The 25,579-nt window shown below is 36.7% G+C and overlaps 1 pseudogene; it reads left to right on the top strand.

Annotated features, from left to right (window-relative positions):
- Positions 1-1,702: 1,702 nt before the first annotated feature.
- On the top strand, positions 1,703-3,310 carry LOC127259844 (uncharacterized mitochondrial protein AtMg00810-like; annotated as a pseudogene).
- The last annotated feature ends 22,269 nt before the right edge of the window (positions 3,311-25,579 follow it).

Here is a 25,579-nt window from a genome sequence, read left to right on the forward strand (position 1 = left end):
TTATAATCATTCCTTTTTCATCGGATGCCGTTTTCCATTTTTTGACGGATTTGATTATGCACCTTCTTTTTTCGCCAAAATCTTTATATCATTGCCTTTTTTGGAAGATATTAATTTATATACTTCCTTTATCGACAAGATCTTTATATCATTGCCTTGTTTGGAAGATATTAATTTATATACTTCCTTTATTGACAAGATTAATTTATTTTGCCGCCAAATTTATTATGACTCTATTTATGCACATAATATTTGTACGATATCTTCCATTTTAAGCAGATTTTGCATTAATGGTTGATATTTGTTGTACAAAAATTAACATATGTGCATAATTAAATACCATATATTTATTTTATTGGAATTTTATTTTCTTCCAAAATACATGATATTTAATTGATTTTAGACATACATTTTTAGTGTCTACAAAATGCCCCCTCGAGACTTGTTTAAGCCGACGCAAAATGTTTAAGGCGTGAACGAGTCTCGAAACATAGAAAATTTTCTTTTTTTTCTTCTTTTTTTTTTCTTTTTTTTTTTTTTGCCCTTTTTTTTTGGCAAAGTTGGCATTTTTTTTTTTGCATTTTTTTTTGTAAATGGCGTTTTTGCCATTTTTTTTTTATGCAATTTTTTTTTTTTTTTTGTAAATGGCGTTTTTGCCATTTTTTTATGCAAAATTGTTTTTTTTTTGTGCAAAATTCTTTTCTTTCTTTTTTTTTTATAGCATCTTTGCCATTTTCTTTAAATGGCATTTTTGCCAATTTTTTTTTTTATATATATATATATACACATATCATATATATATATTCTTTCCTTTATTCTTTGTTTTTATTTTTATCTTCCTTCCTCTTTTTTTTTTTTTTTTTATTTCCTTATCTTCTTCCTTTCCTTATGCATGTCTTTCCATGTCTCAATTTTTAGACACTATATAAACCCCCCACCATGAGAGAACTTTGTCATTCTCAACTTCTCACAATCTTGATTTCTCTCATTCTAGTGTAGGTTTCTCTCTTGTTTTTTTTTTTTTTTTTTTTTTTGTCATCTTTCAAGACATTCAAAGTTTTGGTGGAAAAGGAAACAAGCAAAGTCATCAAAGCAGTTCGATCCGACAGAGGAGCCGTGTTTACTTCTGCCGAGTTCAACAAATACTGAATACTGCAAGGAACATGGGATCAGGCATTTCTTAACAGCCCCGTATTCTCCATAGCAAAATGGTGTGGCATAATGAAAAAATGGAATCATCCGTGATATGGTTCGATCAATGTTGAAAGGAAAGAATATGCCAAAGAAGTATTGGGCAGAGGCGGTACAGTGCGCAGTCTATGTGCAGAATAGATGTCCACGTGCAAAGTTAGGCGAGAAGACATCTCAGGAGATCTGAAGTGGTAAGAAACCTAACGTGTCACATATAAAAGTATTCGGTAGCGTTGCTTATGGGCAAATGCCGAGTCAGCACAGAACTAAGCTGGAGGATCGGAGCAGGAAATACATCTTTATCAGGTATGATGAGAACTCCAAAGCTTATAAATGATTTGATTCTTTCAACAATAAAGTAGTGGTAAGCTGAGATGTTCACGTGGAGGAAACAAAGCAATGGTGCTGGAGTAACCCGCGCGAAGAAGAAACTAGCTCGGAGTTTTTTCTGCCTTCAACAGCAACAATCAGCGAGTCCTCAGATGAAGATATAGACCCCCAACAGCCTAGGATGAGAAGAATGCAAGAAATATACGACACTACAAATGAAGTTCATGTTGTATGTCTTTTGGCCGACTCCGAAGACTTGAATTTTGAGAAAGCTGTCCAAGATGAGAAGTGGAGAACAGCCATGCATGAAGAGATCAAGGCAATTGAACGCAACCAAACATGGGAGCTGACCGACCTTTATAAAGGAGCTCGAGCCATTGGAGTAAAGTGGGTGTATAAAAGAAAGATGAATGCTGAGGGAAAGGTTGAGCGCTATAAAGCTCGACTTGTGGTAAAAGGTTATAGACAAAAGGAGGGGATCGACTAGGATGGAGTTTTTGCTCCCGTCACAAGAATGGAGTCAATCCGACTACTGATCTCCTTAGCTGCTCAGAATCATTGGCCGATCCTACAGATGGATATAAAGTAAGCTTTTTTAAATGGAATGCTGAAGGAAGAGCTGTACGTCGAGCACCCTCTCGGGTATATAAAGAAGGGAGACGAAAATAAGGTGCTAAGGTTGAAGAAGGCTCTGTACGGTCTAAAGCAGGCTCCTCGTACCTGGAATGAGAGAATTGATGGGTATTTCAAGAAAAATGGGTTCGAGAAATGTCCATACGAGCACGCCTTGTACACTAAGAAATCTGAAAATGATATGATGGTAGTAGCTCTCTATGATGACGACCTCATATTCACTGGTAGATACCCAAAACTTATTAAGAAATTCAATGAAGTAATGAGGAAAGAGTTCGAAATGACAGACTTGGGTCCGATAAAGTTTTTCTCACGTTGGAGGTGAAGCAGTCGAAGGAAGGGATCTTTGTTTCTCAGAAAAGATTTGCAATTGAGATTCTAAAGAAGTTTAGAATGGACGACTGTAACCCTATCTCAACTCTAATGGAACTTGGAATGAAACTTTACAAACTTGATGGTGGAGACCGAGTTGATCCCGAAAGATATCGAAGTTTAATGGGTAGCTTGAGGTATCTTACAAATACGAGACCTGACCTTATGCTAAGTGTTGGAATAACAAGAAGATTTATGGAGGAAGCAAGTTATACACATTGGAAGGCCCTTAAGAGAATTCTGAGGTATGTTCGAGGCACCCCATCACTAGGCCTTTTCTATGCAAAATCAGATGATTACCAACTAGTGGATTACTCAGCTAATGATTGGTGCGGCGATGTTGACGACCAAAAGAGTACTTTGGGTTATGTATTCTTGCTTGGGAGTGCAGCCTTTACATGGCTGTAAAAAAAACAGCCTATTGTAACTTTGTCGACTTGTGAGGCTGAGTATGTGGCTGCTTCTTGGACTGTGTGTCATGCAGTCTGGCTTTCAAATCTTCTAAGGTATCTGGGAGTGATCCATAATGAAGGGACTGTATCCGAGTTGATAATAGGTCGAAAATTGAGTTGGCAAAGAATCCCACTACCAAAAAATAATCTATTTGTAACAGAATTCCGTCCTTAAAGTTCACGTAGCTAACGTAATTCCATTTCTAATTCCGTCTCTAATGTCATTAGTAACGAAAACAGTAGATTTAGAGACAAAAAAGTTTTGTTACGAAAATGATTTTTTCTTGTAGTGTCCGATTGATCACGGAAGGAGCAAGCACATCGATAATTAGGACACCTATATTCAACCATTCACCCACAAGCCACAAATATCTTTTTGTTATGCAATAGTTTGGGAAATAGGTATTCATTCATATGAGTAGGCATGTCATGCCATTCTCCCTCAATGCCTTCCGGTCCATCTATCTTGTAATTGAAACAGTTGATAATCAATTGTTGTAATAATACTTGTGATTGGTTGATTGATTAATTAATTAATTACACAACTTAAGTTTGTATTGCAAAAATAGCAGAGCAGAGCATCTGGCATACTCAGGTATCTTAACTATTGATTCAAATAATATCATTCCATGTGAAATATCCTCTGGTCTTGCTCCTTTCTATTTTTTTAAGATTAGAATCATTTTGTTATTTTTTTTATTGGTGATAAAGCCTTCTTTTTCTAGTAATTGTCTAAAATTTGAATATATTGGAATATGTGTAATCTTTAGGTTGGGTTGAATTTCATTACTTGCTTAATTTCGTATAAATTAAGATTATTATTTTTATACTATATATATATATAACAATAATAGTAAAATATATTTTAAAGACACGAGTGACATAAAAGATTAAGAAAGTCTATAATTAATTAATATACATAAATAAAAGAGATAGTATATAAAAATTAAAAATTCAACCATCTAGAAAGCTATATAAAATAAAGTATAGTTAGAAGAGTTTAGAATATATAAAAGATATATAATTTTTTTTTAAAAAAAATTAACTACCTATGAAATTTTGGTGAATATTATTTTAAAAAAAAAAACAAAAAGGTACTCAACAAGAACATTATGTAATTACAAGGTTTAGAAGAGTGTAGAATATGTATAATAAATATATAAAAATACATATTTTTTAATAACAAAAAAAATAATTTGAACTATCTAGAAGGTTCTATTGAATATTATAAAAATAACAGCAAGTTTTGGTTTTTTGTTCAAATTAGGGTTACTTTCTTCTCCATAAACTCTATCCTTCGTCGCCGCTGCCCAGTTGCCTCTGTGATTGGGGATTGCTCGATTATTAGGGCTTCCCGTTTCTATTAGTACTATCTCCCAAACTTGATTTTGAGTTGATTTAGTTGTGTGATTTTAGTATAATTGCTTTGGGTGTTTGTGTTTGAGCAATGAGATGAGGGGCAACACATTGGAGTGAAACTAAAATTCCGCTGCGGATTTGAGCAACAAACGCAAGATAGAGAAACAATCAAATAAAGGGTCTATTATCAACTCCAAATCTACGAACAACACTTCAATCCAGTTCACTGCTTTTTCATCAATACCTTACGAGAGAGAAAGAGAAGAGGAATGAGCTATTGTTTATAACAGTTGGTTGTATATGACCAACCTGAGAGTTGCGAATCATCTTCCCACGACATCTAGATTTTTCGATAAGGTGCCAATAATTCCATTAGTTCTGAATGCCTCCCTAGAACAATATCTTTACTAATTATGCATTTCTAATCATTTATTCGATACTAAAATTGAACTTCCATGACATGCAGGTCGATGAAGAGCTTCTAGCCGCTCAAACTGAAGAATGCACTGACGGGAACCATAACCTGTCCTATACGGGATTAGTAAGTCCTATGGTCATGTGGAGCTCGATGCATACCAGGTTTGGAGCTCGTGGGTAAGTATATCGATCTTGAAGCTATACTACTTCCATTTTAAGAAGTACAAACATAGTCTTATCTGCAATTGCTTTTTGTTTTTTCAGGTGGACAACGCCTTGTTTCGATAGCTCTGAAGAGGTAGAAGAAGAAGGTAATGGCTGAATTAAGAAAATTCTAATAATTGAAACTTATCACGGATTGACAATGTCATATTTGTTCAGGGATAGTAATTGAAAACAAGATGAAAGTGTTGCAGAAGAAAGACAGCATGTGCAAGATGCAGCCTTGTGAAGAAAATTCAAAGAAATTTTGGAGTATTTGAGGAATCGAGCTCATACTTCTGCAATTGTAGACAACGCTTGTTCCAACAGCTCTGAAGAGGTAGATGATCAAGAAGGTAATGGCTGACCAAAGATATTCAAATTAGAGGCCGGTAGTCTAACCAGAACTTACGTAAAAAGCTGAATGAAGATCAATTGCCCTGTGAAAAAAGAAAATTGATCCGCAATGGCAATTTACGAACGATGAACGTATGGACAAAGTTGTAAGATCATGTTTGAGAGGATTACTTCTCGAGTATGTTTGCAAGTGTAAACATTACAATTTCATTATAAACATATCTCTTTTGGCAAGGGGTGGCTAGTTGTTTAAATTTAATGATAACTATGATGCTTTCTAGATAATTTGGTTCGAACCATGTAAATTGTGGGTGAAACGTGCCTTACAAATCATACTTTCTTATTTAATTTGTATATTATGCATATACTTTGTACATGCTAATATGCAGCGTGATTCATTTATAATTGATTGGCTGTTTTAATTCAGATACAAAATTCTTTTTCGCGAACCACATTATGTGACTGCATTATAAATGATTGGCTGCAATTGAAAGTTTTTCGGTCATGTCGTTTTCTGCTTGGAAACAAATACTTTTCAATTTTGTGCAATTTTTTTATTGTTTCCTTCAATGGGATGTCATGAATGACGCAAGTAGTGTATTCGCTACATGCAAATCAGCATATAAAACACAATAGCTCAACATTTGAAAATAGGCCTTTGTTTTTGTAATACTTTCATACAAAGCAACATAGCAATAAAATTTCCATCATGCATGATTGATAGTTCTGTATAATGATATTTTCTGGCATGGCTGATGTTTAAAACTGGTCTAGGTGTTAAAATTTCTGCATACCTGCGACAATTCTTTCTCAGGATTTTGTATCGTTTCTCTTGAAAAAGATGGATAAAACCTTCAGGCTAGGATTCTCCCATTATGATTGGAGATCATCAAGCTTATTTGTATATTAAAAAAACAACTACTTTAGGTGAGTCTGGGAGATACATTTTTCATTTCGTAGAAACAAATATCAATTTCATCTATTGAAATATTCCCATACCATTCTAAGATTCTGAAAGATGATAAATTTGGTTTCAATTTGCAATTGAAATACATGCAGATGTCATGCTTCATCACTAGTTTTGCTTATTGTGCACCTGCATTTACATGTACCGTAATAATGGAGTAAATGATTCACCAAGTTAAGGTATTAAGTTCTAACAAGGCATTCTCGAAGACGCTGGAAATAAATTTAAAATGGAGCTGCAGTTATCAAATGGCTCCAACATAGAAAGATAGATATGGTTAAGGCCATCCTTTGATGATGACTCGAGACTGGTGCAGCCGAACCAGCTCCAGTGGGAGGATGAAACCAATCAAGACCTGCTCTACAACGTCCTGGTGCAAATGTTTACAATTATTCAATTAATTTGCAATGCAAATGGCTTGAGGAATCCTCAGTGAAGCCACGCCTGTTACGCTTAAAGCATCTGCATTGGAAGACACAACTTCACGTCAAGGAGTATTACGGCATCACATTTTTCATCAACAAATTTTCCGTCAACATAAATTAACCCATCCACTCATATTTTCCAGGTAATTAATTAATTAAATATATCCATACATTCATATAAATTGCAAGTTTAAATTAAAGCATGAAGACAACACTTGTTTTTTCTCTAAATTACTCCTTACCTAACAGGACCTAAATACACCAACGGACATCAGCCTTTTAAAGCACAAAAATACATTGGATACTTCAAAAATTAAAATCACCATTCAATCCTAATATAAATGGCTTTATATTAGTGTAACCTCTACCCTTTAACACCCTTGTTCTGGTGAAACTCCCAAGCATTATTAAGAAAATTCATCGATACTTTCGTATAAATTTCAAGTTTAATAAGTAGAAATGGATGATCGATAAGGAGATCAGACCACTGTACTATATTAAAGACCATCCATGGAGAAGTAGTTGTAGAGAGTGGAGGTGAAGGGCTTCATTGGGGACGATTAATGAAGTTTTGGTCTTGAAATTTCTGCTAAATTATGGAAAAGTGTTAGAGACATTATCCTCATATGATATCGGCTAATGCAGTTTATTTATTTATTTGTTAGCATATACCAAGTAAATTTTGCAATACTCGTTAATTTGCCAGCCTGCAATGCATCTATTACATTGGTGGATGTATTAAAGAACTTTCAGAAAAGTAAACATCGAGATTCAATTTTGTTTTTCTCATTTGTTATGCTTATGTATTTCTTTAGATGAGTTTGAATTTGATGCGTAATTACTGTATTCCTATCTAATATTTTACATATTGCAGCCTATTTCAAAAAAAAAAAAAAAAAAAAGTTTATGTAAAATTATATTAGCTATAGCTATAAAAGTAGAATTTCGTATTGAAAAATGAGAAAAACAATTAAATCAACAATCCAAATTTTAATTCTTCGAAAGAATACAAAGAAAATGAAGATACAACCATGCTGGAAGTAAAATTCATGAAAGAGATCAGATTGCTTGCTGATTACAATTACACTAATCATTTGAATTCCGGATTTCACGACTTCTAAGTCTGGCAAGATTAAGGCTCATTTTTAGGTAGCTGCCCTTGTGTCAAAGCGGCTACCTTCATTACCAGCCTCGTCAAGCCTAACCTTTTCAATACATCTATCTCGCCACCGTTGCATTCTAAACCGGATCCAACTGTCTCTGCGGCAACAGACAAGATCTCGTGTTAAACCAGGTAGGGGTGCCGAATGATGCTATAGAAGGCACAGAATATGTGTATGAATGCATATAGTATAACAAACCAAAATATTTTGTGGCGTTACAGGTGTAAGATATATACAGCAGAGAGCTTCTGCAATATATACTGAAAATCTATGCTGCCTGAATTCAGTACCTATGAGTACAATAACCAAAGAAAATGTGATTTGGCTTTAGTGTCCAAAAATAAAAAGGAAACTAAAGCTTGGATCAATAGGTAAACCAAAACAATTAGTTGTGCACCCGAGAAAGGCTTTCCAAGTTGATATCTTCAATAACTTCCTCCTTCCATCTCTGGGGAACCATTACATAGATTTCGTCCCGCACTTTTGTCATCAATTTCAGTACATGACTGTAGTCGGGATTATCCTGTTTGATAGATTCAATAATCCAATCCCAGTAGGCATTCTCCATTATATTCTCTTTCCACTTTTCCTGGTCATGGTGCAAGCTATTAAAATGTGGTAATTAAGAACCATTAGATAATAGACCAAAATAATTAATAAATATATAAAAAGAAATAAACAAAACAACATACAACATTACTAAACAAATAAAAGAAAGAAGACGAAAGTTCACTAACCATGTAAATTAGGTATTTTCCAGGCAAACTGGGATCATAAAAAAGGACAATGTGTTCTCCATGGACATATTCATTAACAATGACTGCATTTTTCATGTCCAAACTCTTCCCAGGAGATTTTGAAATGCTATGTGTCGGAAACGAATGACCGTCTCACCTAAAAGCTCGAACTTGTTAGGTGAGACGGTCATTAGTTTCCGACATGGTATCAGAGCCTAGGTTAGGTCTCGAGTTCGAGTCCTGCCCGTCCCCATTTGTGGCATATGCATGTGCAAGTTTCGCAGACCCACTTGCACCTGAGGGGGCGTGTTGAGGACTCCCGTTTGCGGGATATGTAACTAATGGCTTAGTTTCCCTAACAAGTTCGAGCTTTTGGTGAGACGGTCATTAGCTTCCGACACTATGCAATGTTTTTGACTTCATTTGTATTTGTCCCATCCCTGAATATGAATACGGACTCTACTCTCTCTGTAGCAACAGCTGTTGGTTCACCTTCTTTGTCTGAGCTACTGGAAGAAGGGGAAATCAGAGAAGAAGATGAGATAAATGCAGACAGTGGTGTGATTAAGCTTCTGGTTTCCTTTGCATTAAATAATTTCATGAGAGACTCCTCAGAAAGTGCTTTCTCCAAACGTTTAATGTCCGCATCTGCACTTAGCTGTAGGATTTTCTCTCTCAAAAGTTTCTGATCTTCAGATACCTGCATGCAGGGTTATCATAATTTCAGAGTAAACCACAAAATAGTTGAAAAGGCCTTAATTTCAGAAATGAATGGAAGTGCATTATCCGTTACCTCTGAAAGTTCAGGTGTATTTTTTACTAAGAAACAAAGGATGAATTGATTTTCCTGAAGGATTTAAGATATGGGGAGGACACTCATTTGACGCCATATGAAGAAATTGAGCTACTTTTTTTATTATCCATACTCACCACCCCTTGCCAAAAACGATATGTTCCTGATGAAAAGTTTTACTATGTCACTTGCAAACATACTTGGGCAGCATCAGCCATCTTACAACTTTTTCTACACATTCTTCATCCATAACCAACAATAACAAATAGTCAATCATCATTCTTATTTTTTCAAAAGGCAGTAGATCTACATGTTGTACATAAAAAATTCACATCGACTTCCGTAACCTTTTTTAGACCCTCAGCATCCATCCATGGTACCTTCAATGACCCCATCTTTATTATTTAGTAACTCATAAATCCTTTCCTCGATAGTTTCTTGCATAATGAACTTTATCGCATATATTGGTAGTTCATCCTGATTCAAAATTTCTTAGACTTATGTATGGATCCTGGTTGAGAAAAATGTTAATTGCAGTTCGTTTGCTTCCAAGATGGAAATTCTGTTGATCCAGATATCCCAAATTTGAATCAATTCATTTTTTTTAGGAAGAATCCTCTGTTGTCAATCCATCCCTCAACAAATTACTGGCCCGGGATGAAAATCAAGCTTTGGAGGAGATTCCTGAGAAATTTCATCACTCAAATCGAGTAGACTTTAGGAGAAGATTATTCCCTTCTTACATGATATATATATTTAGAAGGGTGGCTGTGTATTCAGGTTTTTCCATACCGGTTTAAGGTGTCATCGATGTTCTGGTTAGAGAATAAACCTTTGCTTGTGTCTGATTCCTCTTCTCTTTCGATGGTAAGTTAAGAATGAAAAAATAGCGAACTGGATTGAAATATTGTTGGAAGGTTTGGAGTTGATTACATGCCTCTGGATGGGCCTGTGATTGAGTATCTTGGAGACCAGATTAATGGTTTAATAAATGGATAGATCGAAGTTAGATTGAATAATTCATTGAATAAAATCTCGTATTTAAATCAAATTTAAATATTGTTGGGGTAGTGATTTATCGAACAAAACACATTCGAACACTCTAAAGGGCCAACTCCCGAAGCGTGGACGGTTCACAGTTATAACTACGTTTCAACAACGAAAAACAATGCAGAACATAAAACAACAATAAGACAAGGTGTTTGTTGACCAAGTTCGATTATCAACCATTCTACATCCGGGGATACCAATCCAGGAGGAATTCCACTAATCAGTGCTGATTAAGGACACAAACAACCACAACTCATTTAACTCTAATGCTAGTCATAGCTAACCCAGGAAAATACCTCCTAAGGTTCTCGTAACTACAACCTCGTACTAACAACGACCACATAGCAGAGAATTCCAGAGCTTGATCATTCCCTCCGGTTGGAACTCCATTAATTCCGAACACCTTCGACCTCTCCGGCGAATTTTTCTGTCAAAAACTCATTCAAAACTAAGGAGAATCAATATGGATAGATGGATAAGAGTTTCACACAATATTCTTCTCTCTAAAGTATGATCTCCAAATCACACATTACCAATCTTCAACCCTATCCGGTTGAGTAAATCACTCACATTCCTGGAATAAAAGATTTCACACTAATTTTCCTTTGCAACCGTAATGGAAGGAGTGAGTTTCCATATTTTCATCTTTCCTTCAATATGTCTTTTGTCTTTTGGAAAGTCTTTGCTGCAGAAATTAAGACACCATTAGTTCATATGCCAGAATAATTTAGGGAAATTTTCATTCACAAATATGATATACAAATAAACCTTTTGCTTGCTTGGATTTTTTAGTTGTTTTCCAAGGGTAAAATTTTGTTAGATTTTATTTTGATATTTGAGCTTTTTTCCAATGGTAAAATTTTGCTAGATCTCATTAGTATTTTATTTTGATTTTTCTTAAAAAAAAAAGGTTTATAAATTATATTTAAAAATAACAATAATATTTATTTTATAAATTATATTTAAAGGTACGGGACAGTGGAATTTTAAATTAGAATGAAGTTTTATATTTTTTATATTTCTTAAGTTGTAATTTTAGAGAGAATTTGGGAGTGTTTGAAACTTTGAGGTAATTTGAAATTAATACAGAATTATATGAAGAAAATAGGTGTTGATTATTTGGATGAATGCATAATTTCGCAATTGGAGTTACCTCCATTATTATTATTATTATTATTATTATTATTATTATTATTATTATTATTATTAATTATTAAGACATGTAAGGTTTGCTTGTTTGGTACATATTAATATTATTCTTAAAAAAAATTAATATTTTACACACTCATTATTTTTGTATTAAGTACACAATTTTTTATACTGAAAAAATATTCATTAAAATCATTTCACAATTAAAACAAAGCCTTATATTTATGCCATATTTTTTTTAAAAAAAAATTATATACAAAAGTATTGAATTGGAATATTGTATCAATTATTCTTGGAGAAAATAGAAAAGATTATATACAAATGGTAGAAAAATTTAAAATATATTGGCCTAAGTAAATAAATATTATAAAACATGAAAAAAAATATATAAAAATAACTTGAGAGTGTCCGGAACTTTGAGGTAAATTTGAAATTAATAAAAAAAAAAAAACTATGTAAAAGAATAGGTTTGATTATTTTAATGAATCGATAATTTCAAAATTGGAGTTACCTCCATTATTATGATTATTATTTTTTTTAAGTCACTTCTTTTTCTGATGTAACTTTATTTTAAAATAATATCTAAAAGTAAATACACTAGTAATATACAAAGTGCAGACGAATCTTAAAATAAATTAGAGTAAATAAATATTATAAAACATGACAAAAAAAAATAAAGGTATCTAGAAAAATATTATAAAAATAGCTAGAGTCATGGACCATTGATTAGGGTTCTCCCAGGGTTCTCTTATTTCTTCTTCACATAAATCCGTCCACTCCTATTTATTTTTCAAGACACTCTGTCCCGATTAGGGATTAGGGTTATGTGTTTGGATTTTGCTGGCTTAGTTCTCTATTATTCTATGAATTTTAATTTTTAGTTTTTAATGAATAGTTGCTTTCTTGTTTTATTTTATTCTGTTTGTTTCGGGTGCTTTTGTTGGAGCTATGAAATAAGAGAAGACGAATGAGATCGGAGGCACCAAATTAAGTGAAATTAGGATTTGGCCGGAGATTGGAAATAGATCGTATTATTGCACCACGTGGAGCATATTTCTTCATCTGTCTAAGTGGACAGATCTTGACTTTGTGTATGAATAAAATACTGCAATGAATATTTAATGCATTGACTGTATTGGATGGTAAATCTAAACTTTTTGTGTTGCAAAATCCAGAACATATTTTTTTTAAGGTGGGGTCCTCAATCACTTGAGATACCCTCACTTTTCGGTCTGCTTGTCGTAGCCAAGAGCCTTTTTGTATGAAGTGGCAAGTGAATTGTAGTTCAAGGTTTAATCCTAGTTTGAGAATCAACAAGTCGTAGCAAAATGGATTTTAGGATGCGGCTACCTAAGGCTCCAAGGTGATTTGAAAATTGAAATGTAGACGAAAGGCATTCAACCATTGATGAGAAATCAAATGATAAGATTTTAAAATAATGTCGGAACATGTTTGTTCCTATCAATGAAAATATATTAACCAAGTCAACAAAATTTAAAACCAAATTATTCAATTCAACTTCTACTATTGTTTGCTTCTTGTATGGAACATCATATATATAATTTCAAGTATGATGTTTGTGATATCCATGATATTTGTTAAAAAAATTATTTATTCTTCAACAATAAATGTTGCGTATCTAGTGTTGATTTAAAATAGTTTACCACTCAAGTGCTAACAACGTAAAGATATTGTAACATTGATACCTTTTCAACGCGGTATCTCCTGACCATTTAGTTGGAATGTTGTGTGAATTATTATTTAGGGCACTTAATATCTCTGCTGTTATTTTATTTAAATAACAAACTAAAACAAGAATGTCAACAACATAGAAGTAATGCAGCCAAATCTGAACAGAAAACCCTAATCACAAGTATGTGAAATAGAAAGAGGGCTTGGGGGATTCTAGGAAGAAGAAAGAAGAAAAGCCTTATCAACGGTTCGATTATGTTCTGCTCTTGTCCTTCACGGTTTTCCTATTTTAATAATGTAGAAATGAAGTTCCTAGATTTTCAATATTTTTTTAATGTTTTCTAATATTTATTTATCTTTACTTATTTATACTAATTTATTCTAGATTCTTCTTTACTTTTTATATCATGCAATAGTGGATTAGGGAATGTTTCGCAATTAAGCGTTAGTTTTTAGTTGTTACTGTAGACAAAAAAAATTGTGTTATATTTTTATAAACACAAGATCGTATAAATTACATTTAATTTAAATATATGCGGGTCCTATTCTCTATTCGGATCCTTTGATTCTCTGTCCGGGTCGATCCATTTTTCCAATTTGGATTTGGGTGGCTTCTTTGATCCGAAGGGATTTTGGTCTTCGGTTTGACTTCGTCGGTTTTTAGGAAACTTTGGTATCCGTGTTGGCGATTTTGATCGTCGACTTTGGATTGATGCCTCCTTTGGATGATCCGACGGAATTTGATCTTTGAGGGAGGGATTTGGTCCTCCATAACGTTTTTGGCGGCGTGTCTCTTTGACTTTTGGATCGAAGAGGGCCTGGTTTGCGCCTTTTATGAAGAACGCGACGAACATCTTCAAGCTTTGGGAGCGACTTTGGAGGCTCTTCCTTGGCTTTGATGGATTCCTCGATGGCTTTGAGAGATTTGATCCTTCCTCCGGCTCGGACATACGACGAAGAACATTAACTTTATCGATTCGTCAACCAATATTGGATCATTTGTCCAAATCGGTGACTTTTCAACGAAGAACGCTTCGAAGGACACGAAGAACAATGAAGAACATTGCGAGTCTAGAGAGACTTACCCTTGCGCGAGTCTTCAAATGAACTTCGGTGTGTAAATGAATTGGCCAAGGCTCCTATTTATAGGGGAGGGTGGCCTTGGCTTCCTTTTCTGATAGTGCCACGTGGATGGAAAGATTTTATAATCTTTCCTTTTTCATCGGATGCCGTTTTCCATTTTTTGACGGATTTGATTATGCACCTTCCTTTTTCACCAAAATCTTTATATCATTGCCTTTTTTGGAAGATATTAATTTATATACTTCCTTTATTGACAAGATCTTTATATCATTACCTTGTTTGTAAGATATTAATTTATATACTTCATTTATTGATAAGGTTAATTTATTTTGCCGCCAAATTTATTATGGCTCTATTTATGCACGTAATATTTGTACGATATCTTCCATTTTAAGCAGATTTTGCATCAATGGTTGATATTTATTGTACAAAAATTAACATATGTGCATAATTAAATACAATATATTTATTTTATTGGAATTTTATTTTTTTTCAAAATACATGATATTTAATTGATTTTAGACATATATTTTTAGTGTCTACAAAATGCCCCCTCGAGACTTGTTTAAGCCGACGCAAAATGTTTAAGGCGTGAACGAGTCTCGAAACAAAGAAAAAGAATTTCTTTTTTTCTTTTTTTTAAATGGATTTTTTTTTTTGCCATTTTTTTTTGGCAAAGTTGACATTTTTTTTTTGCATTTTTTTTGTAAATGGCGTTTTTGCCATTTTTTTATGCAAAATTGTTTTTTTTTTTGCAAAATTCTTTTTTTTTCTTTTTTTTTTTTAAATAAATGGCATCTTTGCTAAATGGCGTTTTTGCCAAATTTTTTTTATATATATATATATACACATATCATATATATATATATTCTTTCCTGTATTCTTTGTTTTTATTTTTTATCTTCCTTCCCTTTTTTTTTTATTTTTTTTTTTATTTCCTTTATCTTCTTCCTTCCCTTATGCATGTCTTTCCATGTCTCAATTTTTAGACACTATATAAACCCCTCACCATGAGAGAACTTTATCATTCTCAACTTCTCACAATTTTGATTTCTCTCATTCTAGGGTAGGCTTATTTCTCTTGTGTTGTTTTTTTTTTTTTTTTTTCATCTTTTTTTTTTGCTTATATTTTTTTTTTGTAGGCGAGATGGCTTACTTCAAGAATGTCTCCTCCCCCTCTGGAAACGCCGAGTTGGTGATTTGTGAGTTTGAAGGTCAACCGCTGGACAAGGCGACTCGTCTATTGGTGCATCCATCACTCATAGGACGCGGAGCTGCTCGCCCTCGCTTGGAGGTCCCAAATTTCCCAAAGACGTGGTCTCGGAATGTCGCTGGCGGAAAACATACTTTGCAATCCTCACTCCATCAACACATGCCAAACGATGTTCTTCCACTTCCAACCTTGGGGCGGCGGATCATGGAGGGAGCGTGCATTTGGAATGATCTTCCTTCATTTGATGGCAACTTTTCGTACGTGGCCGGCTATTGGGAATGGGCGGAGGATGTGCTGGATCGATGCGAGATTCAACTAAAGAGAGGATGCATTTACGATGCGGTCTATGCTTCCTTGTTCTCCTACGACTATTCTCCGGAGATCGTCAAGGCCGTTTGCGAGGCGTGGTGTCCCAGAACCAACACCCTTTTGACTGCCGCTGGTGAAGTGTCGATCTCTCTCCGTGACTTGGCGTCCTTGGCGGGCCTCCCCATACTCGGCTCATTTTACGAAGAGGTGGTACCAAGCGCAAATGAGCTATATGGCAGTAAAGAGGATAGGAAGCTGGTTCCCCGTTCGTGTCGATACCTGTTGCATGCCTATCACCTTCTTCGGAGTCGTGACAAAGGTCGACGTGGCGTCCGCACAACCGACTGGATTTCTTTTTGGTGCGAAAAGACCGTCAAATACGAGCATCCTCAAATTCGTCGTGGCAAGGAGTCTACTCGTTCTTCTCGGCCTGATGCGACTTACAATCCTACCGGAGAGATTGGTGCCCACGAGCCATGGTCGAAGGCACAAGAGTCATCTTTTGCCAAACTCAAAGTTGGACGGGAGCACCTTGAGGAGACTTTTCTCGCAGCGTTCCTTTCTTGTTGGCTTTGCATCTTTGTGCTTCCGCTCGACGATGTTGGTTTGATACGTCCTTCAACTTTCAAGATGGCAAGTGTCCTAGCGTCCGGATTTCCAGTAAGCTTGGCCATTCCAGTCTTAACCAGTATTTATAGAGGGCTAAACCAGATTGCGGATTTATCATGTCCTGGGAAAGTTCGGTCGACAATTCCTCTCCACTTTTTGACCGGATGGATCGCTGAGTATTTTCAGACCCAGCTTTGAATTCAAGGAAGTCCATTACTGAGAGAAATGGTGATCTCGTCTTGCTTGCTGGGAGAGAGGAAGCTTCCGGACCACCTTTTCCAGCCAGATAGCGAGCACTACGGCGTATGGAAGGGAATCCGTGGTCCGGGGATGGTGAAGCACTCCGGGGCTGTTAGTGCTCGTGCGTATAGAGCAGATGTTGCATGCCGAAAGATCTTGCGCGGTGACTACTTTCGTTGGGCTTGCACCATGATCACGAAAGATTTCGACGTACGGTTTGTTGATGACGGGAAGCGCGAAGACTACGAGCAAGAATACTTCATCTCCATTCGCTCTTGTTTTCTGACTTTTCGGGATGGATTTCGATGCTTCGTGGAGCCGTATAGTCCCCACCGTTTTTGCCGTCAGTTTGGTTTTTTCCAAGAGATTCCCGGAGTTCTTTTGAAAGACATCTGTTGCTGCGCTTTTGAGGAAGGCTATCAACATTGGCACCAAAGTACTTACTTGAAATCTTCAGCCGAAGTTATTCTTCCACGCATTCCTGCGATTCCGAGGGGATTTTCTTCCGACGTATACAAGAAGTGGTGGACTCAAGTTTGCGGGTCTTTCTTGGATAAGTATATCCCGCCGGTACAAAAGACCACCGATCAGACCAAGCCATCGGATAAAGCTCAAAAAATGCCGCTACTTATCTCGGGTGTTCCTGAGAGGAACAATGGAAATTCAAGTACTCACAATGTCGGTTCTTCAAAGCGGGCGGTACCCTCTGTCTCTGAACGAAGCAGTAGTGAGCATGATGTTCATTGGAAGCGAGCTCGTCGAGATCCTCATATCATCAACCCGTCAAGTCCTCGTTCGAGCCGACACCATTCTTCGAGCAATTTCGCGAGAGAGGTAACTTTTATCTCTTTTTTTTTTCTTTTTTGTTTTGACATGATCCGTTTTTTTTTATCCCCTTTTTCAGTTGGAGCAAAGAATCCCGAGTATGGATGAAAAGATGGCGAGCCGAGATTCCATTGTTGAGGTGATTGGAGAAAGCAGAGGTGTTTGCAATGAGCAAGTAAAGGATGCTCCAACCAAGCCCATAGTTGTTCATTCCGTTGTGCCCGCAGTTTCAGAATTCTGTGGCGCGAATTTTTTGAAAGGGATCCAACGCGAATATATAGGAAAAGTATGGTCGGATCTTCGGGGTAAGCTTTTGAGGACACCAGCTCGTTTGCTTTCCTCGATTAAGGACGAGGTTGATGTAGTGCTCCAATCAATGAAAAGCTTTCAGTATTCTGACATTTCTCATATTGAGGACCGAGTCAATGCCCTTTTTGATGACGCTGCATCTTTTGATGAGGCATGTTCTGACTCGATCGACACCTTATCCTTGGCGGCTCGTAACCAACAGATTTCCGAGATCAAAGATCGATTGTCGCACCTTGAGACGAGGCATGTTGAGGAGTGCGAAGCTATCGAGGAGTTAGAGGGGTGTGTGGAGAATATTGACGTGAAGCTTCGCTCTTTACAAGAGCAAAAAAGAGAGAATATTTCCCTTATTAAGCGACGTCAAGGAGTTAATGAGAATATCACCATTCAAATTGCTGAAGTCAAGGATGAACTCGCCGCTGTAGAGAATGTCCCCGCGCAAGACGAAGAATACTTAAAAAGCTTAGAAGAGTTGTTGGATATTAGCAAAGAAGAGTTGTATAATCTTAATGTTTAAGATCAATTTGTACTCTTCATTTTGATTGCCAATCAATAAATTTAAATTCTCTCTTCTTTTTTTTTATATATTTTTTTTCGAGCATTTTTTTTACCCAAATCCTTTATCACTTATTTATTTATTTATTTGACTGAACTTGAAGGTATATCTCAAGCTGCCTACGTACCCGGTAAAGGGATCAAGTCATAACGTAGTTCAAAGCAACTTGAATTTGCTTTTATTGTTATTTTTCAGTTTATCCTCATGCTAAGGAGTCTTGATTTGATTTGAAGGTCTCACGTATAATATCTTTTGAGGAACCTCCCGTTGATTGGCCCTATCCGGAGTCCGTCTTGAGATGTCAACTTGTATGCACCATTTGTGTAAACCTGAGTGACGACGTAGGGTCCATCCCACTTGGATAAAAATTTATTTCCCGAACGAAAGTTGATCACAATGGGCCTTCTCACAGCAAGAACCAAGTCCCCGATTTGAAAGGATCGTGATTTGACTTTTTTATTGTAAGCTCGAGACAATCGTGCTTGATAACACTCCAGTCTTTGTTGAGCTTGTAGTCTTTTCTCGTCGAGAGCCTCTAGCTCTTCGAGTCTTAATCTGACATTTTCTTCAGTCGTCAATTCTTCTTGAAGAGCAATCCTTAGTGAAGGAATTTGTCTTTCCAATGGGAGGACAGCTTCGACCCCATATACAAGTGAGAATGGTGTCGCTTGTGTTGGAGTGCGGAATGTAGTACGATAGGCCCACAAAACTTCACCAATGCAGTCATGCCAATCTCTTTTTGATTTGGAGACAACTTTTTTCAGCAAGTTACAAAGTGTTTTATTGAATGCCTCTGCGAGTCCATTTGCCGGTGCATAATACATCGAGGACTTCTTTTGTTGAAAGCCAAACTTTTCACAAAGCTTGTCGATGTGAGTATTGGCAAAAGATCTTCCATTATCAGTGATGATACACCGAGGAACCCCATAACGGTAAATGATGTTGACTCGTATGAAGTCAGCTACCGTCTCCTTTTTGACTTCTTTCAAAGGAACTGCTTCTGCCCATTTGGAGAAGTAGTATGTTGCGGCCAAGATATAGAGATGTCCAGCGGACGACTTTGTGAGTGGTCCTACAACGTCCATGCCCCAGGTATCGAATGGCCACGAAGCAATAGTTGGGTGCAATGGTTCCGGTGGTTGATTGATAAAGTTAGCATGAAATTGACACGGTTGGCAGCTCCGTGCGAACTCTATACAATCTTTAACCATGGTTGGACAATAATACCCCATCCTCTTTATTCGGAAGTGTAACTTTGGGCCAGCTTGATGAGCTCCACAGATTCCGGCATGAGTTTCCTCCATAGCTTGTTTGGCTTGATGATTGCCGAGGCATCGAAGGAACATGTTGTCGAACGACCGACGATAGAGTATGCCGTTGAAGTAGGCGTAGCGTGCAGCTCTTCTTCGGATATCTGCTCGTCTGCGCGGGTCACTCGGGAGCTTGTCATATTTTAAAAAATCTAATATTGGTTGCCGCCAATCTTCTTCTTCGTCTTCAATTTCAAACACCTCGGTGAGGTGATTTACTTCTTTTTCAACACATTCTTCTTCTTCATACTTGCAGGAATCCACCCAAACTTTGCGTATCGGAATATACAACTGTTGATCCGGGATGGATAGAGTCGATGCCAATTTAGCCAGAGCGTCAGCTTGCCCATTCTCTTTCCTTGCGACATATTCAATAGAGACATCCCCGAGCAACTCAATGAGTGCCTTAGCATACTTTAAATAAGGCATTAGTTCTGGTTTCTTCACTTCAAACTCTCCAGTGATTTGATTTACAACCAGATTGGAATCCCCTTATACTTGAAGTTGGCGTTGCTTGATATTTACCGCCATTTTTAGGCCGAGGATGAGTGCTTGATACTCAGCCACATTATTTGAACACTTTTCTTTTAAGGCAAAAGAGTATGGAAGGACTTCTCCTTGTGATGTGACAAATATTACTCCGGCTCCAGCTCCAATTTTGTGTGATGAGCCGTCAAAATACATTTTCCATGGTGGGGTGATTTCGAGAAAAAGCGCGTCTTCATCAGGGAAGTCGTCAGACAACTCCCACTCAGCGGGGATGGGATGATCAGCAAGGAAGTCAGCCAATATTTGTCCTTTTACAGCTTTCTGTGGTACATATATGATTTCGAATTGTTGCAGCTGCAGGTACCACCTCGCGAGTCGATCAGAAAGGACAGGTTTTGACATGACATATTTCAAGGGATTTGTTTTGGACACCAACCGGATAGTGTGCGCTTGGAAGTAATGCTTCAACTTTTTTATGGCGAAGATGAGCGCCAAGCATATCTTTTCCACCGGTGAATAATTTAAAACTTTACCGCAATGTATCGTCATTTTTGTTTGACGCGTCATGCGGGATGGAAAGCGGCTCTTGATTTCTTCATCCATCTCCACATATTTTGTTGATGTGGAATTCGTCTTGTTTTTCTCTTTATTGATCTTTGGTCCTAACCTTGTGAAGACAGAAGGTTTTAGCCTCTCAAAAACCGATACTCTTGCATTCTTCCCCTTTTGAGGTGAATTGGAAGACAAAGTCTCGCTTTCGGTGATATGATGATTTGCAGCCCTTTTGATAGCGATGCGTACGGGAGCTTGTGGCATGTACCCAAGACCAGCCCTTGAACCTTGGGTTGTCTGTGGTGGTAACTTTCCCAGCAGTGATTCCTCATTTGGATTATATCCAGCTTTTGTGAGAAGTTTGTAGGCTTTTGGGCCAAAGCTTTTGTCCTTTTGCAATCGCATAGCCTCTATTTTTTCTTCTTTTCTATTCCTTGTCTGTGATGGGGAGATTGGGTTGAGTGGGGTCTTCGGAAGAGTCAAATCTTTCAGAGGCTCAATTAATGAGTCTGCAGAACCTGAGGCAGGTGTTTTTTCTTTATCTCTTAACTTTGCCCCCAAGTTTGGTTGTGGTGCTTTGACATCTTCATGTACCTTGGATTTTTTTGCTTCTGTAGAGAAATATTTGGCGTCCGCAAAGTGTGACTCGGCTTCTGCATATGGCTTTGTGTCTCCGAGAACTTTCTTTGTCACTCCATTTTGAGTGTATTTGAAGCATTGGTGCCACGTTAATGGAACTACACCATTCTCATGTATCCATGGTCTTCCCAAAAGAACGTTGAAAGATGTCTTTGCGTCTATCACGTAGAACAAAGGGTTAGTTTCCATTTCATCGATTAAAAGTCTCAATCTTATGGTGCCAAGTGCTCTCTGCCCCTCTTGATTGTATCTATGTATTGTCATACGACTCTTGAACAACTGATCTACTGGTATTCCCAATTTTTGCAATGTGTATAGAGGAAGGACATTGACTGCAGCTCCTCCGTCTAAGAATATCCGATTAATCCTTTGTTCATGGATATAACCCACGACCAGTAATGGACGATTATGGGGTTTTGATCCTAACACCAAATCTTCATCAGTGAAAGTTATCGTGGCACATTCTTCACTTGATTTGTCTCTGATCGCCTTGCCACCTTTCTCGGTAGTGAGACAATATGATTCTTTGTCTTTTATGTCAACTTCGAGAGACCCGAACATGATTGAAGTGACATTAACAGAAACAGAATCGTCTTCAATGGTGATCTTTCCTTCATGAGCCAACTCCATGACTTTGTCTTTAAAGATGAAACAGTTATGGATGGGATGTCCTACGACACGATGGTATTTGCAATATCTTGGGTCATCAACCTTTCCAGCTTCCTCCGGTCTTTTTGAATTCGGAAGTTCAATGAGGTTTTCTCTGAGTAGATCGTCAAAGATTCCCGAGACGTCAGAATCCAGGAAATGATAAGTTTTGGATTGCAACTCTTTAAGGGTTGGCCTTGGCGGTCTTTCTGTCTGAGTTGATTGTCTTTTCCTTGCAACTTCCTTTTCTTTACTTTGGATCTTCATAGGTGCTTTGGTCGTCGCTTTTATGGCCAAGGCTTCTTTTCCAAAAGACTTGATAGGGGCGTTATCTTTTTGCTTTTGAAGATTCTTGAACTGGTGGTCCGTGCATCCCGCTTGAAGCCATACTTAACTCCATGTCATGAGCGCGGGTAGCAAGTTCTTCGAAAGTGTGGGGTCGGATCCCTTGCAGGATGTATTTCAACCCCCAGTGCATTCCTTGGATGCACATCTCTATACCGGAGGCCTCAGACAACCGGTCTTTGCAGTTCAAGCTCAAACTCCTCCAGCGGTTGATGTAGTCGATTGCTGGTTCATCTTTCCATTGACGAGTATTGGTTAGTTCTGTCATACTGACGGTCCTTTTTGTGCTGTAGAACCGGTTCAAGAACTCGTACTCCAACTGCTCCCAACTGTCGATGGAACCAGCCTCCAGGTCGATATACCAGTCGAAGGCGTTGCCTTTTAATGACCGTACGAACTGCTTTACCAAGAGATCGCCGTATGTCCCAGCGTTGTTGCATGTTTCCATGAAGTGTGGCACATGCTGCTTTGGGTTGCCTTTGCCATCAAATTGTTGGAACTTTGGTGGTTGATATCCCAACGGCATCTTGAGGACGTCGATCCTTGAAGTGTAAGGCTTGGCATACATATTTGTTGGCCTTGAACTTCCTTCAAACTCCCTTTTGAGAGCTCCTTTGATATACTCGTCAAGTTGGGATAGATGGATGAAAGAGTCAGATGATGCTTGAAACGGCATTGGTCCCGCCATTTTTTCTTTACCGTGGCGTTGATCCATGGATGTTTCTGCTTCGTTTTAGGCCTCCGAAGCATTCTGGTTGGTTGGTTCCGGCTTGTCCAATTTTGCAAGCAGTTTTGCGATGACATTGTCTTGTTGCTGCATGTGTTGAGACATCCCTTCAACAACTTTGGCCAGTGCAACAAGTTGGTCTTCTATGTTTGAAGCGTTCGTGGTCATCACCGGGGCATAACTCAGTCGAACGAGTTGCAACTTCTTGAGGGGTGCCCGGTGTGGAGGTACTCTTGAAGCTTTCGTCCTCCTCATAGAGTGAGTTTTGCTCTGTGATTTTCGGATGTGCATCCTCGGAAAATGACAGTACTCTTTTAGCCATACTTCGTGTCATCACTCCAGCATTCATTGAAGCACTTGAGGTTCTTGATGTAGTAGCAGCGACTCCTTTGGCGGTGGCGGCTAGAGCAGCAGCTTTCGACACAACATTGGAAGTCTTGATTTTGTAGGAAGCCATTGATCGTTTGAGAATTCGACGGAAAGAGAGATGAAAGGTAGAGTCGTCCCACTGGGCGTGCCAAAAATCTGTAGACAAAAAAAATTGTGTTATATTTTTATAAACACAAGATCGTATAAATTACATTTAATTTAAATATATGCGGGTCCTATTCTCTATTCGGATCCTTTGATTCTCTCTCCGGGTCGATCCATTTTTCCAATTTGGATTTGGGTGGCTTCTTTGATCCGAAGGGATTTTGGTCTTCGGTTTGACTTCGTCGGTTTTTAGGAAACTTTGGTATCCGTGTTGGCGATTTTGATCGTCGACTTTGGATTGATGCCTCCTTTGGATGATCCGAAGGAATTTGATCTTTGAGGGAGGGATTTGGTGCTCCATAACGCTTTTGGCGGCCTGTCTCTTTGACTTTTGGATCGAAGAGGGCCTTGTTTGCGCCTTTTATGAAGAACGCGACGAACATCTTCAAGCTTTGGGAGCGACTTTGGAGGCTCTTCCTTGGCTTTGATGGATTCCTTGATGGCTTTGAGAGATTTGATCCTTTCTCCGGCTCGGACATACGACGAAGAACGTTAACTTCATCAATTCGTCAACCAATATTGGATCATTTGTCCAAATCGGTGAATTTTCAACGAAGAACGCTTCGAATGACACGAAGAACAATGAAGAACATTGCAGAGAGTCTAGAGAGACTTACCCTTGCGCGAGTCTTCAAATGAACTTCGGTGTGTAAATGAATTGGCCAAGGCTCCTATTTATAGGGGAGGGTGGCCTTGGCTTCATTTTCGGATAGTGCCACGTGGATGGAAAGATTTTATAATCTTTCCTTTTTCATCGGATGCCGTTTTCCATTTTTTGACGGATTTGATTATGCACCTTCTTTTTTCGCCAAAATCTTTATATCATTGCCTTTTTTGGAAGATATTAATTTATATACTTCCTTTATTGACAAGATCTTTATATCATTGCCTTGTTTGGAAGGTATTAATTTATATACTTCCTTTATTGACAAGATTAATTTATTTTGCCGCCAAATTTATTATTGCTCTATTTATGCACGTAATATTTGTACGATATCTTCTATTTTAAGCAGATTTCGCATTAATGGTTGATATTTATTGTACAAAAATTAACATATGTGCATAATTAAATACCATATATTTATTTTATTGAAATTTTATTTTTTTTCCAAAATACATGATATTTAATTGATTTTAGACATATATTTTTAGTGTCTACAGTTAGCTGATTCGATTAGCTTGTTTAGCTGAATATATTAGCTGTTTTTGCTAAAGTATTTGGTAAAATAGCAGTTTTGTATTAGTTGTTTATATGTAAAATTTCAACTAAGGATATTTTATATTTTCTAAAAATATTTAGTTAGCTTTCGGTGGGTAGGCTTTTTTACAATATTTGTTTTTATTATTTTTTTAATATTTTGTAAAAAAGTAATGTAATTTATTGAAAAATATATTTTTTCATTAAATATAGTATAAACGAAAAAATAAAAATTATTAGCATATGTATTTTTATTATAATACTTTTTAATTAATATTTATTTTTGTTAAACTTATAATTTTAAATAAATATATTTATTTTTAATAAAAATTTATGTGATAAAATATATATATGAATTAATAATATTAATATTTTTTCTATCTATATTTTAACAAATTTACAAATTTTTATAAAAGTGAATTCATATGTTATTAGGAGAAAATATTCAAATATTTAATAAATAGTGTAATAAAAAATAAATTAATATATATGAAAAAATTAATTAATTTTAAAGCAAATACGGAATAAAAAAAATTTAATCAAAAAGGTAATCTAAAATATTGAGATATATACCGTGTTTCCAAAAACTGTTTTTCAAACACAGTACGATTCATTGTTTTTGTTTCATATAAATATTTATCAATATATTTTTAATCATTTATTTAAATTGACATAATAATATCTTATATATTATTAGTAATGATA

This window comes from Andrographis paniculata, unplaced genomic scaffold, assembly GCF_009805555.1.
Source record: "Andrographis paniculata isolate CXL003 unplaced genomic scaffold, ASM980555v1 Contig60END, whole genome shotgun sequence".
Classification (NCBI taxonomy): Eukaryota; Viridiplantae; Streptophyta; class Magnoliopsida; order Lamiales; family Acanthaceae; genus Andrographis; species Andrographis paniculata.